The following is a 17,411-nucleotide window of genomic DNA, read 5'->3' as shown; positions in this document are numbered from 1 at the left end:
TGACACTCGGACCAGCGGCCGCCTCGGGTCTCTGCTCCTCCTGCCTCCTCTTTCTCTCATCCACCTGCTGGCCTCCACCACTTGCTAATGTTACTGAATCTGTGGAGCTCCGCGATGCCACCAGAAAACAGTTAAAGAGTTATTTTTTACACATCTGCCAGCATCTGGCCAATCCACCACCTTTCATTGTTTATACCATTATGGGAAAAAAAACAACAACAAAAAAATATCGGCATATCAAAACGAAAAATTACCATCGGCTCACCGAGTCCAGCTATGGCTGCATATGTTCTTAGTAGTAATTTGTTTTAGCAAAACAGACGTTTCCAAGGGCATTGCCGTATTGGAATGCCGACTTCTCTGACGAGGCTAACCAGAACGCCGTTTACTTGAGTGTGACATCATTCCCAGGTCCGTGTTCCGATTTCGGAGGCAAGTCGAATGCAACACACGAAGTAACGAATAACGACCCTATCTAAATCCCCGTAATGATTAATGCGTTACTGATTTTGGCATAATAACTAGTTACTGTGCTCGTTGCCTCAATAATAATGTATTCAATTCAATTCAATTCAATTTTATTTATATAGCGCCAAATCACAACAAAAGTCGCCTCAAGGCGCTTCATAGATACAATGTAGTTACTGTAATGTGTTACTTAATAACACGTTAGTCCCTACACTGCATATCACACACCACCAGTGTTGGGAAGGTCACTTTTAAAATGTATTCCACTACAGATGACAGATTACATGCCCAAAAATGTATTTTGTAACGTATTCCATTACGTTACTCAATGAGAGTAACGTATTCTGAATACTGCTGTGTGAATTATTACTTTTACTAAAGGTTACTCTCCATACCAATACCGACTACTGTAGATGTTTAAATCTTAATATAAATGAGTAACAGTAGGTGGACATTAGGTAAGGCTGCACTTTTTGCAGCGATCTCGTGTAGAAAACTATTCGCGCGTATATAAAACAGGTCAGCGGCTCCGAACCGTAGTAAAGGGACCTCTGGCTAATACGTCGGGTTCATGTCGAGCTCGACACCGAAAACTAGCTTTACTTTGTCTCTCGCTAGCAAAGTTGACCCAGACAACAGAGAGAGGCGTTGAAAGGCTGCTCCAACAGAACTTATTGTTTTGGAGAAAAACACGAACACAGTGTACAGTCGAGTCTTAATAGCTTACTTACAACTGGGCTCGTCAGGCTCTCTTTTTGGCTGCAGTGGTTATTATTATATTTACATGCTTCCATCTCCCGCTTCTGGTCGGTTACAGCTCGTACTTTTCGACTCTCCTTTTTCTCCCACCCTCAGTCACAGACACATAACGGGTATGGCAGTCCATTCTCCCTGCAGCACTACTCTGCCTATTGCCTTCATATTAAATCATTTTTGTGAATAATTTTTTTAAATATTTCTTCACGTCATTCTGCAGGCCGCAAGTAGAGGTGACATGGGCCATGAGATTGAGACACAGGCATTAGAGCCTCTTAATGCGTGTTTTGTTTGGGGCGTGGACACCAAAAATAGAGAGGGCATAGCCGAACATATGAAACAGGAAAAGACCGCCATGTAATCCATTTATTTCAACAAAGTAACTGTATTCTGAATACCACCTTTTTATACGGTAACTGTAATGGAATACAGTTACTCATATTTTGTATTTTAAATACGTAACGGCGGTACATGTATTCCGTTACTCCCCAACACTGCATACCACAACATAAGCTGAAAGTGGATGTGACAGTCTGAGAGAGTAGAGGAGAGCAAGAGAAACAAAAGAAAGAGCAGGTAAGACTCCAAATGGCTTCCTGACTTTTATGTCCAAACCCTAAAAAGGGTCTTTCCATCTTTGTCGTCATATCTTTCTACTGATGGGACACACACACACACACAAACACATGCTGCACTGGCTGCACAATGGTAAAACACCTCTCCTAGTGATATTTGAAACACTTGACTTAACCTCTGGGATGTGGTGGTCTCTACTGAGCATGCACATGCACATACACAGACCTTTGAAAAGAACAACTTAACCTCAGAGAGTTGATCCTCGCTAAAACCTACTAAAATATGGAAGACTTGGCTGGAGGAGGGGAGAGAGCTTAACGCAAGCAGTCACAAAGACTGGAAAGAGAAGGAGAAGTACTCCTAGTAGAGAGAGTGAATATTAGATAGCGAAAGACAAGGTCATAGAAAGGTCTGGGACATGTGCTGTGTCCGTGCCATTACATGATGGGAGAACTGCTGTCATACATCCAAAGGTGGAGAAGCATACAACTGAAATTCAAGTATGCCAAGAAATTCAATGACAGGTTATTTAAAACAATAATTATAATAATAATCATCATTATTATCATTACAGTGAAGGTTTTTTCTATCTTTCTGAGACAATTTTTTGAGTCCGAGTTTCTGAAAAACTGGACAGATGAACATTGTGCTTGTTTCTTCAGAGAATATAATGGCGTTATTTTCTCTTTCATTATCAAGGTGTAGTTTTTATTAGATGTTCACTCTTTCACTCATTTAAAACGGGTTGTTCTTGCCAGGTCTGTAAGGGTTCTCTCAGGATACTCTGCCTTTCTTCCACAGTACAATGTCAATGTCAATTTTATTTCTATGGCACTTTTAAAAGCAACAAATTGACCCAAGTGCTTCACAATTAAAGTGCTTCACAATTAGTTAATGAACAAGAGAAAACAATAACAAACAAATACAGACAAAAAAGACATTAATAGATGAGGTAATGACAATATATTTAGCATAAAAAGAAATAAAACAAACATAAAACAAACCTGATGGTACTCAAACTGAGCTTGAATTAAAAGCCACCGTAAAAAAGTGATTTTTAAAACGTGTCTTCATACCTTCTAACACCTAAAAGACGTGCAGTAGCATTTTGGATCAACTGCAAGTGATGAAGAGATGAGTGTCCATCAGAAGGCCCAAATAGAGAGAGCTGCAGTAGCCCAATCTTAAGGTGATGAAGGCATGAATAAGTTTTTCTAGGTCTTTAGGAGGAAAATAAGGCTTCGCTTTGGCAATTTCACATAACTGATAAAAGCTGGTATTTGCCACTGCGGACACTTGCTTCTCTAATTTAAAAGAGCTATCTATAAACACTCTTTTCTTAAACACTTACTATTTCTTACAGTGTGGGAATGATGACAAGCAAGAGGACCGAGGGTGTCAATTAACTTATCCAAAGGGGCATGACTTTCAAAAACAATAACTTCAGTCTTATTTTCATTTACAAACGTGGAGTTAGTGGGGTTGGGTTAATTGGTGATTCCAAATTTCCCATCAGTGTGAATGAATGATTGTCTGTCTCTCTGTGTTACCCCTGTGGCAGTCTGTCTCTGTCGCATGGGGGACAGAGACGGCATTTAATCATTAGTTATTGTTAATCTCTGGCCCTTTTTCGCAGTGTGTCTTTTGTCCTGTCTTCCTACCCTCAAGCCCAACCAGTCGAGGCAGATGGTTGCCCCTCCCTGAGCTTGGTTCTGAGGTTTTTCCTTTCCACTGTTACCAAGTGGTTATCCATCCGATTGTTGGGTTTTTTTCTGGATTATTATAGTGTCTTTACCTTATAATATAAAGCGTCTTAAACCAAGTGTTGTTGTTGTGAATTAAACTGAGGCAAGTGAAGCCTGCGATGAAACTACAAATTGAACTCAGGTGCATCCTGTTTCTACTGATTATCTGTCAGACGTTTCTACACCTATGGAGACCACCTGTGGTAAATTCAATTGATTGGACATGATGTGAAAAGGCACACACCTGTCTATAGTTCTTCCCATAGTTGACAGTGCACGTCAGAGCACAAATCAAGTCATGAAGTCTAAGGAATTGTCTGTAGACCTGTGAGACAGGATTGTCACAAGGCAAAGATCTGTGGAAAGGTAGAGAACAATGTCTGCAACACTGAAGGTCGCAATGAGCAGTCTCTCCATCATCTCTAAACCAAGAGTCTTCTTAGAGGCGGCCGAATGCGCAATTTGAACAATAGAAGGGCCTTAGTCTAGGAGGTGTCCAAGATCCCCATAGTGACTCTGACAAAGCTCCAGCATTGAGTGTGGTGAGAGGAGAACCTTCCAGAAGGACAACCATTTCTGCAGCACTCCACCAATGAGGCTTTGTTGATTTTGTTGGTTCGGTGGGACCAGCACTCCAATACAGAAAGTATGGATGGGGTCTTTTTTTTTAAAGTCCTACTCTCTGATCCTGTGGGTCTCACTCAGTAGGCAGTGCAGAGCTTAGATGGAGCCGATGGGTGAGGGGACTTGCCGAGGTCTAACTACCTTTTTCCTCTAGGTGTCTAACCTGCTTTTCTCTGAGAACCCCTTGTCCCTGGTAGCCTTGCAGGTCAGGGAGATTTCTTGGCCACATAGTCAATAGCAGCTCCCCTCTAGGTCAGTGCTCTTGGAATATAACTGAATTTAATTTAGTGACTTGGAAAACATGCCCCCAGGTTCTGTTACTCCTTACTTTTAAGAGCTATTTATACTAATATGCATTAATACTCAGATTTTTACCTTTACTGTTTCACAAAGCGTTTTGCTTAGTGAACAGGGTGCTGGACTGGAGATGAAACCCTTGATGCATGTTAAGGAGCTTCCTTGTCTTGATGTCGGAGGCTTCTGTCTCCTTCTTTGACCAGCTTATTATCCCAGCAGGGTATGTGATGACCGACAGGGCGTAGGCGTTGACTGCCCAGATGTTGTTCTTTCATTCAGCTGGTTCAGTTCTTCATTCTACTTGGGGCTTAATATCCAATCTTGGGTGGAGGTGATGATATCTCCCCCCTGACCTGACATCCTGGCTCCCCCTTGCTATAGCATTTGTGTTGTACCTTACAGATCTCCAGTTGTGATAGAAATTCCTTCTGAATAATGGGACACTGAGCTATTAGTTGTTTCAGATTCCATAGGTCCCACATCCTCTTCATGTAACCCCTTCTGCTGGGGTTACTTGCACAGGAGTGTTGCCCACTCTTCTTTTGCTATATCTACTGCTATGAATGTGATTTGGATTATGTATTATTTTTACACTGCATTATTCTTGTGTAATGTTTTCTTTGTTTTTGTATATTTAGCTCTTGTTGTTACATCTTTTGTTGCTTGTTTGTTTGTTTGTTTGTTTTTATGATAAAGAAAGTGTGTCAGTATCAGTAAGTGGTTAATCGTCTATAAATTATTACTCCTCATTAGTGTGTATTAATACATTAATGTACAATGTGGTATCTTTTTTTTTCATATTAAGTCCAACTAAGTGATTAAAAAGTATTTAGATGCACTTTTTTATATAAACATTAAGATATAAACTCATTGTTTGTGAGTTTGTTAATAGTTTTTGTTATTTTCATATTAAACTTCATGGTTAAGTCAGGCTGTTGTTAGTTATTATTTTATGTGACCACATGCAACGTGAGGACTATTTTTGCCTTGTAAAGCAGAAATATATCAATACTCAAACAAGTATCAGCTATCTTCACAACAGAACAATGACACATAGCAGAAACAGATACAGAACATACAAATATTTATTGCCAGATGCAAATAAAAACTCGCCTGAGGTTTGCAGAACACAAAAATGCAAGTAGGACCAAATTCTAAGTTTGTAAAAGGGGTTTAAGTGAGAAAGATACTTTGAGCAGTGGGAGCCACAGGCTAGCTTTGCTTAAATATCCTTAGACTTTTTCATCTAAAATAACATTTTAATTAATTATTTTACAGAGATTCACAAACAAGTGTAAACACCATAAACAAAGTGACAAAAATATTAAACTTGTAAGTCAGAAAAATGTCTTTGGGATTTCTGTACTTCATTCCTGAGTTTCAATTTTCCTCTGGTTTTTAGAGCGTTAGCTAACTTTAGCCAGAGAAGTCAACATCCAGTCAGGTTACGTTCCAAAGTGCTCCTCAATTAAACAAATAAAATCCCATATAATATACTGGGTTGTCATGTACTTTCATTTTGCCACAGAGGTTTGAAGAAGTAGATTAGCCGGCAAAAGTACACATAAGATAGCAAGTGGGGTGGTGCATCTATCAACCTCCAATAGGAGGTTGTTTAATGTACCTTCTTCTGACCTCCAGATCTAGAACTATATGGAAATGATGTCACCCGTACAGTATGACATAACCCACTCAGAAAAAAATTGACAGTAAAAAATGTGTAGAAAATGTTGAAAAAAAAAAGTCCTTTTATATTTGTTTTGGTGGAGCAGTGAAAGAGCGCTGCTGAATTCAGAAGACAGCCCTCACTGTGTACTCAGACTAGGTAAGGTCACTTGTACTGTACCACTGCACCTCTGACTGTTCCCAGCAGCCTCATACGATCAAGAGAAAGTCTAATCTGAAACGGTAAAGTCTTACTTTTCCCTGTACTATATATGTTTTTAGTGTAGGAGGTATGGAGAGTGCCATTTCTTTGGATGTCATCCAAAGATTACAGCATTAGAGGCTGAAAGTGCTATGACCTTACGCACTCTTTGAAAGCCCTTGAAAGCTTTTCAGTGGCAATCATCTCACCCTCAACAAGTGCTTAGCTAAAAACCTTTAAATTTCCTGTTAGGTCACCAACTGTGTTGGATGTCCGTGCATTTGTGCTTGTGTATGTCTGTGTTTGTGCATAATTGATTACATGCTCAAAGGTGTTCTTCTGTGCGCAGGAATATACAGGGACGTGCACTGTGATACAATGATCTTTTTTTTCTATTAAACTAAAAAGAGAGACACAGCAAAATTTTCTACAGACTTGAAATAACAGTGAGACCCTAACATAGTTGTTAAAATGGGACAAAGAGTTTCAGGGGAATTTGCCATTTACAATGATGCACTGTGGACAGCTTCCCTATGTGGACCTGAAATATTGAGTCCCCTGAGATATGTATGTTCTGCAGCACATGGAAGATTTATGACTATTTATGGTTGGCTTGGTATTTGAAAAAAACAAATGCTAAATACTGCAGTGATGCATTTAAAAGCAAGCTTGACTACTAACAGTTTTGTGCTTTAACATCTTTCAAGAGACATTAGAAGAATTTGGGAATCCCTTATGGAGTCTAAACCTGAAGAGTAAAGCACAAAAGAAAATCTCATTAATTTTCCTGTTGAATGTGCTATTGTGCATAAAAGTTAACGTGGATTTTGTCTGAAGCCATCCTCAATCTGTTCTGATGTAAATCTGATCTCCTAGTATAAAGCATATCAGTGCTATCTTCATTTGAATCATTGTAGGCTTAAACAAGCTCATCACTGAATGCACCATGCTTGACATCCTTACAAAAATCTTCATCTGAATCAGTGTAGACTTAGACGACCTCGTCACTGAATGTGCCACGCTTAACATCCTTGGAAAAAAGGCAGCAGGTTCAGTTTTATTAACGATGTACTCTGGTCCCAGGGCAAGGACCCTCAGGTCGAAAAGAGTTAACAGAATTTGTTTCTGTTGTGAAAAATACTATAAAAGCTCACATGGAATCAGCACACGACATACTCTTTTATATTAAACAGGATTATTTTAAGGGCATGGCAAATTGTAGGATTCATTGTGCATTTTTTATTTAGTGGTGTGAAGTTATAAGAAACAAAAGTCGATTCACATTTACATTCATATTTCCCGAGGGTAACCAGTGACGATGAAAAACAAGAGCCTCTTGTACTGTTTATATACGCTTTCACTGTAGTGTTGCAGCAGTTAAATGTTTGCTATGTACAAATTTAAAAAAATAATATTTCCTCTCTGATCTCTACTGGTATGCAGCCCCTCCGATGTAAAATAAGAGAATAGAATAATGCGGAATACTTGTACGTTCCAAATGATGTTTTGTTAGTGTAGAATATACAAGTCTCGCTGTTACAGCAGCTTTCACTAGATCTGCTTTGTTGTAACAAAATTCTTTCCCCCAGACGAGAAATCAAACAAAAGCGTAAAACAACAACAAAAAAGAACAATAAATATTACTTTAGTATATCTTTTAAAAACTCATGTTTAACATCATAAATGCAGATAATGGACGGTTTAGCAAAGCCAGTTATTCTGTTCCCATCCGGCGTCCATGCCAGTCAGCTCAGTGTTAGTCATATACAGACCGGTCTGCAAGACACTTGATTCCTCATAACTACACATATTTAGACATTTTAAATGGGCTAATGTTATGACAGGACAATAATATGCTGTTTTGTTTTTATAGCTTTTGGTCTTGTGTTTTTTTAGGTTTTTCGACTGGAAAAAAGGAATGAATATTCAAAATTCAAAGATGTATATACAAACCCACGTGCAATTTAAAAACTCCTACTGCTACAGCTGAAAATGTACATACATTAATTTATAGGTGTGAATGTGGTGGTAATTTAGGGATTTTAATAATTTCTTTGAATTGTTTTTTTCCAGGGTGGAATGATTTTATACCATATATGTTTAGTCTTTAAAAATAGGAACCCAGCACACAAATATGAATTTTATTTTGGATTTTCTCTCATTCACACAGTTTCAAAAGCAGACGTACATCCCAACTCTCATATGGTTAAATGCACTTTGATGAGATGCTTTTGGTAGCAATCAGTAAGCTTCTGCCTTAAATGTGGCTGGATATTTGACCAGTGGTTCATTCAGACTGAGAGATTTCCTGGTCTTTATGCAACTCTGTGCATTTTTAACATAAAAAAAACCTTTTTCTTCCTGGTATTAACTTTACATAATATGCAATATTTTACAAATGTGTGTGCGCGCGAGCATGAGTGTTTTTGTGTTTGTGTCCCAAGGTTGTGTGTGTATGTTTTTTTTTATATGCAATGACTCCCAGCTTTTTTCTTTCTTTCCGATTCTTCCAACTTCTCCTGTTTGCTCAGTAGAAGAATCAGGGGTTATTACACTGATCGAAAGAACAAATATCTGGTGTGTCTGACACCACTTGACAGAAGTTTTACAACATCGTTCACTAACTAGGGCGATCTATGATTAGAGCCTGACAACGATGTATTTTTCTAGATACATTCTAGACAAGAATGAGCTGGACCAAATCATTGATTTTGCTTCTGTAGTCAGTCGATATAGATGTTGTGTCTGTGGATTTATATCCTTCATGAGCAGAGCTCTCATGTGCAAATCTCACACCAAAACAAACAAACCACACGACACGTAGCCTCGCCTCTCTAATGAGTACATAAGGAACGGCTAACAGTAACAGACAGAGTGAAGGAAAGGCTGGACATGCAGTGAATTTGGTTTTGTTTGCAAAGACGGATTTGATGATTTCATCCTGTAACTCTTTGAGTATAACTCTTTCCTGCTCAGTATTTATTCATCAAATTCATCCAGGTTATCAGTAAAGTAAAATTAGTATATCATAAAATAGAGTTTTTTTAATAAAATAAAGTAAAATTATACAGCAGTACAAAAATGTTCATTCTCAAAGATAACAACAGGAAATTATTTTAGATGTTACGTTTGTCCAGTGTGTGACATTTAAATGTGTTTCATGTGTTTCATGGCTCGGGCTCATACTCACGTCTTGCTTCGTGAGTTGTTGTCAGCTCACTAACATTTTTAAATAGTGTAAAAGTGAAGTTGAAGGTTTTCTGAGATAACACCAGCGCACAATATCACCAGTTACTTTATAAAGAAATGATGGATTTGTTCAGTGGCACCCACAGAACATCACTAACTGTATGAGTCTAGTTAGGGCTCCGAGCACTGTGGATCTCTGTTAGGTGTTTGTGGTGCCCTGCTGCTAATGGACTCTGAGTCCAGGCAAAGCACACACAAATTAGAAATCAGTTTTTCTTCTGAAAACACAACTTCCCTGTTGGGAGCACTGTTCCTGTTGCTTATCAGCAAGCACAGGGCCTGCTTTAGCACCATCTGCACCGGCAGGGGGTCAGTGTGTGAGAACGTGCATCTGTGTGCATGCCCACACTGCAACCTTCTTCAGCAACATATCACCCCTGGCCCTGTCTGTCCTTGCATTTAGTCCCAGAATAACAAACACGGTTAGTAAACACTTGTTTTACTGCTGCTCTGAATGGAGTACATCTTGTTTCCTTACATCAACTGTGTGTTGTTATTCACTCCTGTCTTTATTTCATCCTTTCTTTTCTGATATACATCAACATCGAGTGTCTTAAAGAGCTAGCTACCATGTTCATCCTGAGTAGCATCAATGCTAAATTGTCCAACTGTCTGAAATGTCTCCATTCCCTTGAATGTCTCCTATTTTACTACTGCAGAATGTTTCATGTCTTATAATGCCTCTTTTTCACCCATGTTTTATCCTCATTTAGCCAAAAGTCTCATGGCCTTAGATGTTAACACAGTGTAGCAGTCCTTTAATAGAATATAATTAACATATTAGTTCACCCCAGGCTGTGATGATGTCAGACAATAAGACATTCCAACTCTGACACATCTCATGTGTTCTTAATTTGTAGTAATTATTTAGTTGTGATGTGTTGATTGGTAATTTCTAAGGAGAGCATTGTGACGCTTTCTTTTAGCCGTTGGACACCAAACAGTGACGTCCTTTGACGATACGGCGGGCGTCAGCATATCTCAGCCTTTCTAGATAGTCTGTAGAAGTGGTCATAGCTAACAATAGCTAACTAGCACTAATGTAAATAATAATGAGGCCCGGGGCCTTCAGATGTTTATTCCCTATTTAGCACAAAATGGATGCGTGGTTGGAGACGAGGCAGCATGCAATAGGTTTGGTCAGAGTAACATTACAGAGTCGTGTGTGTGTGTGTGTGTGTGTGTGTGTGTGTGTGTGTGTGTGTGTGTGTGTGTGTGTGTGTGCCCCAAACTTCATTCAGTAACAAAGACACAAACTGCCCCCTACAGTGTGAGAGGAGGCCATGAAATAATACTAGACCAGAAGGGAGGGGTGAGCCGCTGTGACACAAAATGGCCGACTCGAGAGAGGATCTGGTATGAAATAGCATTTGTCAGGCAGACACTGGCTGTGTGGGGGGTGGAATTGTGTCCCTCCTGAGGTGCATCCACTACACTATCAAAAGGTGCGTGTGTTCATGACTTACTGCTGCCTGGACTCCAGTGCATTTTACAACATTTATGTTTCATAGAAGACAGAAAACTGTTGAATCGGACAAAATATTGCAGATGTAATAATGAGTGGAAATCATGAAGGTGAAGAAAACTGCTGAAACAAAAGTCTTATTGTTGTTCGTCTGATGCCCCAGAAATATCCAGTTTGCTGTGTATAACATCTGGAAACACTCTTACTGTGTGTGTGTCAAATGTACACAAAACACACCTGGCTGACAGCGGTGGAGGGGCGGAGCATAAGCAGAGGAGCAGCACACACAGTGTTATAGATTAAGGCATGGATGTGGAATTTTCTCATGAATTCTTTCTTTTGGTTTTTCACATTTATTAACATTGTGAGAGGATTTGTTGTTGTCAAAAAAACTACCTGAAACTGAAACCAGATGGAAAAGTGGCGCGAGGCCAAATCTTTAAAGTTAGAGCTAGAGCTTCGTCTCTCATGAAGGTTCCCTCAGAGTTGCCGAGCATGAGCACGTCCTCGCATTTATACGGGCTTAAAACACTGATTGGTCCAACAAATATTGCTTCAAACAGTCGTCTTACTGTTCCATTGCCAGTATTTCAGATTTTTCTGACCAACAACAAGTTAACCAAACAAGGTTGGATGAAAGCAGAACACTCAGAGACTTACAGGGTGCACATAATCTGTGCACATTTTTAAACCTCTGCACACCTTAAACTCCACCAGTCAGTGGACACTCGCTCGTAGGTTTTGCCGACTGCGTCTGTGAGTGCACCTACATTTCTCATGGAATATGAAATAGCTTCTGAAACTCTGTTGCAACAATGCCATGGAATACAATAAGACAGAGAGACAGTGCTTAGCCCTGGGGGTTCTGGCAGAGCTGGGTCTCCCTGTGGAGACTGGGCACCACCCACAGAGTTTCCCATGACCATTCATTTTTAAGAGCTTTGAACATATCAGCTCATAAAGGCCAGGGGACAATATACATGACAAAACAGAGATGGGACACTGCTTTCCAACCACACAGCCTCACACTTTATGTTATCCATGCACATGTCTTGTAATATCTTGGCGATGGAAAGCTTTTTTTTTTTTAGTAAATGACACGAAACAAAGGACAAAATGTTTTTAATCTGCTTCTCGTTTTCTTGTGTGCACCCCTCTGTCACTGTGACTGGTTTTAGATACTTTTGCCTTTTCTTCTTCGTCTTTTAACTCAAGCTCTCTCTGTTCTCCAGGTGCTTGTCTTTGGTTTTGGACTCTGGGCTCTGTAGCAATGACAGACGATTGCTCCGTGTAACATCTCAAGATCGTACCAGTAAGATTTTTGAGCTACTATTCTTCTTTGTCAGTCACTGTTTTTACTGATAGCTCCTCATTTTATATTCTCACCATGTGCAGTTATTTGGTTTCTATTTAACTGCACAGGTTACAGTCAGCATTCAGTATCACAGGTCCAAAATCACATTAGTTTATTTTTGTACAAATAAGAATAAAATCAGACTTTATTGAGTCGACACTCAAAACCACGCCATAAGAACAAAGTTACACTAACATGGTAAATATGTCAGCTTATCTCAGCACAGGCCATACTCTTGAAATTATTAACTACTAATATCATTATTAATATTCATGACAGAGAGGTTCATGTATCAGCCAAATCAAAACTTGATAGTGGTAAATCTAAAATAATATCTCCTGTTTTAAAACAATCGACCATTCCTCCCAGCGTGCTCGTCACAGACAGCACGTTTTATTTAAAACAAGTCTGTGTAACTGTTTTACTGGCAGACGAAGTAAAAACTAGTAAACAATCCTATATCTAAATGATCAACAGTATTTTTGTGCATTTCTTTTCTCCTTGTTTTCTTGAAAGGCCAGATTCTCAATAAAAGGAAGGGAGAGAAAGAAAAAGAAAGAATAAAAGTTTTTGACAGTCATCCTCGCAGACAACCAAAGATTAAATGCATCCACCCTGTCCTATTTTTCACAATTCACTAAGGGTACAATGCCACATTGTGCGCAGTCTGTTTTTGTGTGAGAGTGTGCATGCATATACAAATGCCTGTGTTTGTGCTGTAACTTGGAAAAGCTTGTCTTCATGCAGGCCTGTTGGTGAATAAGTGTATACAGCACATGTAGTTGGGCAAGGTATACATCTCCCTGTGTGTGTGTCTGTGTGTGTGTGTGTGTGTGTGTGCGTGCGTGCGTGTGTGTGTGTGTGTGTGTGTGTGTGTGTGTGTGTGTGTGTGAGTGAACCCCCTCTGGTGCTTATTTGCCATTTCTGTGACAGAGCATACAGCTGCATCTCAAGACAAACTAGGCCAACAGCAGCTCTGTGGAGATGGAGCTGCTGACATTTGGCACCTGTTATCCAAACCTCTCAAGACTTTGTTATATCACAAACTCTCAGGTGTGAAACACTGTCTTCCTGTGGTTTCTATCCTGATCTGAGCTTTTATCCCAAGTTCTTGCTTTATTCTCAGCAGCTCCAATTTCACTTTAACATTGATTATTGTCAGAATAAAAGCCAAAGGTTATATAAGAATTGCACCAAAGCAGGAATTGTTCACGCTGACACTAACTTGGATGCAGATTTTACATCTGTGTTCAAGGTTTTACGTCAAGAAAATGCATTAAAGCAGACTATAGGCAACTTTTAGCTGCAAAACATTGTAAAAGCAATGGAGATATGAGTATCTAGTATGTGCAGACGTATTTGCGGTTCTGTACTGTATGCTGTTGGAGAACTACCGATACTAAAAAGCTAAACCTTTGAAATTTCTTGCTTTAATAAACTAATAAACTCTGGACCTGTGCTGGCTAACCTGACCAGTCTAAACTGTAGTGAAAGCTAACTAGATGAACACACTTTGAACATGATTAGCCAGAAAACTTGGTTCTTTTGTGCCTTCCTCCATGAACTGTCCACCCCTGGGAAAGTTCACCACTGTTCCCAGTTTCCCCCATGTGTGGGTCTCACTATGGTTTGCTGGACTCCCAAAGCCTCAGAAATGACAAGTGACATATTTCCAGACTGAAAATGTAGGCTGTGGTTGCTTTATAAGATCTTATAACCTACTTCACTTAGTCAGACAGGTGATTTCTTGGTTCATCAGGTGTGTCATCTTGGCAGTCATGCCTGGGATTAGCTTGTGAAGTTCAGCTCAGCCTTCGAAAAACTGCAGTTAATAGTTAATTTATGATTTGCATGAAGATTTCCTTTATAATAATAATAACTTTGTTTATAAAGCGCTTTCAAACAAAGTGCTGACTTGACAAAAAGAGATAAATAAATAAAAGCAATACTAAAACAATACAATTTAAAAACTGACAGAAACAGTAGTCTAAGGAGCTTGGAAAGAAAAGCGTCTGGACTTCTTTAAGTTGCTTGAAGACGTTTCACCTCTCATCCGAGAAGCTTCTTCTGTTCTAAGGTCAAATGGTGGAGAGTCCCAGATTTAAACCCTGTGGGAGTTTCCCACCAAGAGGGACAATAGACCCCTTAATGATTCTCTGGGACTCTCCACCATTTGACCCTTAGAACTGAAGAAACTTAAAGAAGTCCAGACGCTTTTCTTTCCAAGCTCCTTGGACTTCCTTGATCATTATGGATGACCTGGATGACTGAGAACCTTCACAGGCATACTGGCAGAACCAGTAAAAACTGGTGAACAGGTGGGTCTTTACCTCAGCTTTTAAAACCTCCACCGAGCATGCCTGCCTCATATCTTGAGGGAGGTTATTCAGCAAAGATGGGGCACAAAAAGAAAAAGCATGCTCCTCAGTCTTTCTTCTAGCTTTAAGAACTTTTAGAAGGCCAGTGCCCTGAGACCGGAGAGCACGGGAACATAGAGGTCAGAGAGATATGAAGGTGCCAAACCATTTAAAGCCTTGTAGGTGAGCAACAGGACCTTAAAATCTGCTGGAACCTGACAAGGCAACCAGTGAAGAGATTTCAGTACTAGGGTAATGTGCTCATGTCTCCCAGTTTTGGTTAAAATTCGAGCGGCTGCATTTTGTACCATCTGTAAACCTCTAAAACATTTCTTCGGTAACCCAGAAAGGAGAGTGTTACAATAATCAGTGACACAAATGCATAGACAAGAACCTCTGCAGTGTCAAGTGACAAAACGTGTCAGATTTTAGCTGTGTTATAATAAATGAAATCATCATCATCATCATTTAAAAACTGTATTACACGTACGTGAGACAAATATGTAAAAATAAAGAATGGGGCAACTTGTTTTTCTCACAGCACTGTTTAACATCATTTGCATGGATTACAGCAGGGACATTTTGCATGGAAAAAGCTTAGTGGCAAGAGATCAGACATTATTATCTTTGTTTGTCTAATGTGTCATGCTCTGTTTGTAGGAAACAGAAGCTACAGGCTTTCATGTTCCTGTTTGTTTTCATGTCTGTCAGAACAGACGTGTGCAACTGCAAAGAAACAGGAGAGCAATTATTAATGGTTAAGGTCCTGGAAAAATACTTCACCTTACCTTGAAACACATACAGTGGACAAGCAGGAGGATTGTTCCCAGTGTAATAACTATATCTCAGTGTAAGAGAAGGAAGCACCTGGGGGGAAGGTAGGAAATGAGAGCACAGTTGAACCAAACACAGAGAGAGAGCTGTGCACACGGAAAAATATCCATAGCTTTATAGTACAAGCAGCTTTCTTTCAGAATAAACAGATAAATAAATCCGCACTGCTATCCACTCGGCCTGTTGCCAGAGTAGAGTACTTGCTTGACCCTTACAGGGTGAGAGATGTTTCATCTTCCCATTTCCTTTATCCTTTTTCCCTTCTTCAGAGTTTCCTCCGACTACATTGTGTTTCCATTTGCCTACCAGTTACCATAGCAAATGACCCACACAAAGAGCATGAGCTGTGAGATTATAGATGTGTCTGTCTGCCTTGCACCTGTATGCACGCAGCCATGGCATCACACTCTGCACACGCTGACCTTTTTCTACAGAGAGATTTAACAAAGTGTGAAAGAAGAAGAAGAAGGCTGAAGTTGGAAAAAAGAGGAAAAAACAGCAATTAAAAGATAATTATCTGCTGGAAAAGGGCTGTAACTTTCATAATTTCTGTAATGCTGTAAGAAAGCATAACACGGAGAGCAAGTTGATTCCCTGCAGTGTAAATGTCAAACCCTTGCTTTGACCTTCTGCTACTTTCTTCCAGCTCTGTTGCTACAGCATGTCATTCTAATCAGACTGTTTTCTCACACTGGAACTTGAGTCTTTGTTGACATGATCAGATTTCATAATTATGCAATCACAAAGATTTGTCCATAATTTGCAAAAGCTGGTAATATTGCCCCAGTCCCTTGAATCTGCCACTATACACATTTATTAAATGCTGGCTGTCTATCACCACCAACCAGATCTGCTAATTCAAGCAATTTTTAACCTTTAGTCTAATCTAAATAATCTCCGATCAACACGTGCATTTAGATAACTTGTATATAGCAGTGCACAATCCATGTGAGCTACAATGATCACAAAAATCTGTAAAAATTTTTAGAAGTAAGTATTATGAATAAGAAAGAACCTCACTTTACCCTGTGATGGAAGAGCTGTGCAAAGCATTGAGAGAAGACAGCAGTTTGGTATCCAAAATACTAAAATGAACCGAATTAATTTTCTTCTCTTGGCACTTCACTGCCAGCTGGAACTACTTTTGTGTTAAATTTTGCATTCTTGCAAATTCTTTGCATTTCACATGACCTCATTCACAGGAGCTGTGCCATTTTCACAAGTTTGTTGACTCTCAGCTTTAGGCTGATGTTGATCTCAGTAAGTACAGCAGGCTCACCTTCTTCCCTGTCTGGAAATTTGCAGATGTGAGTAAAAGAGAGCAATGCACTGCAAATGATGCTTCATAGAGAGGCGACTGTTTCCATAGGAATCTACTGTAATGTGTTATTCATTTGTCCTTTTTAAAAAAAAAATTGACAGCATTCTTGTATTCTTGCATTTTGATATCATTTCCAATTAAATATTGAAAATGTACAACTTGACAAGTAGTCTGAAGTGTAGGCATGTAATTCTGTTAAGCATGTTTTTGGTTGGCTCACCCATGTCTGCAAGTTAACCATAAGACTCAGACTATTTCACATATTTATCTTACAATTTTGTAATATCCACACACAATATACAGTACATATTTATTTTACTCTATCTTATGAATCAATTTTGAATCCATTTTAATTAAAAAAAACAAAAAAAACCTAAAAAGCAGGGGCACTGGTACATGGGAGATGTGAAAGTTTTCATGTACAGCTTTCAGCTGGAGCACGTAGGTACTGGAAAACTCTAGTGGAGCTAGTGACAAAAACTGAGGAGGCCCTAGAAA

At 39.4% G+C, this 17,411-nt stretch overlaps 1 protein-coding gene across 1 annotated transcript in view; it reads left to right on the top strand.

Moving 5' to 3' along the window:
• tenm3 (teneurin transmembrane protein 3) overlaps positions 1-17,411 on the top strand; it is an 810,020-nt gene that overhangs the window by 430,200 nt on the left and 362,409 nt on the right. Inside the window, exon 4 of the mRNA XM_085275827.1 lies at positions 12,280-12,359. The gene's annotated coding sequence lies outside the window, so the exon portion shown is untranslated. The remainder of the gene's footprint in view (positions 1-12,279; positions 12,360-17,411) is intronic.

This window comes from Mchenga conophoros, linkage group LG6 (genome assembly GCF_057382185.1).
Source record: "Mchenga conophoros isolate Kocher_MC1m ecotype Shallow Benthic linkage group LG6, M_conophoros_male_GT1.1, whole genome shotgun sequence".
NCBI classification, from domain to species: domain Eukaryota; kingdom Metazoa; phylum Chordata; class Actinopteri; order Cichliformes; family Cichlidae; genus Mchenga; species Mchenga conophoros.
The sequence above is the reverse complement of the archived record's forward strand: the minus strand, read 5'-3'. Positions and strand labels throughout refer to the sequence as shown.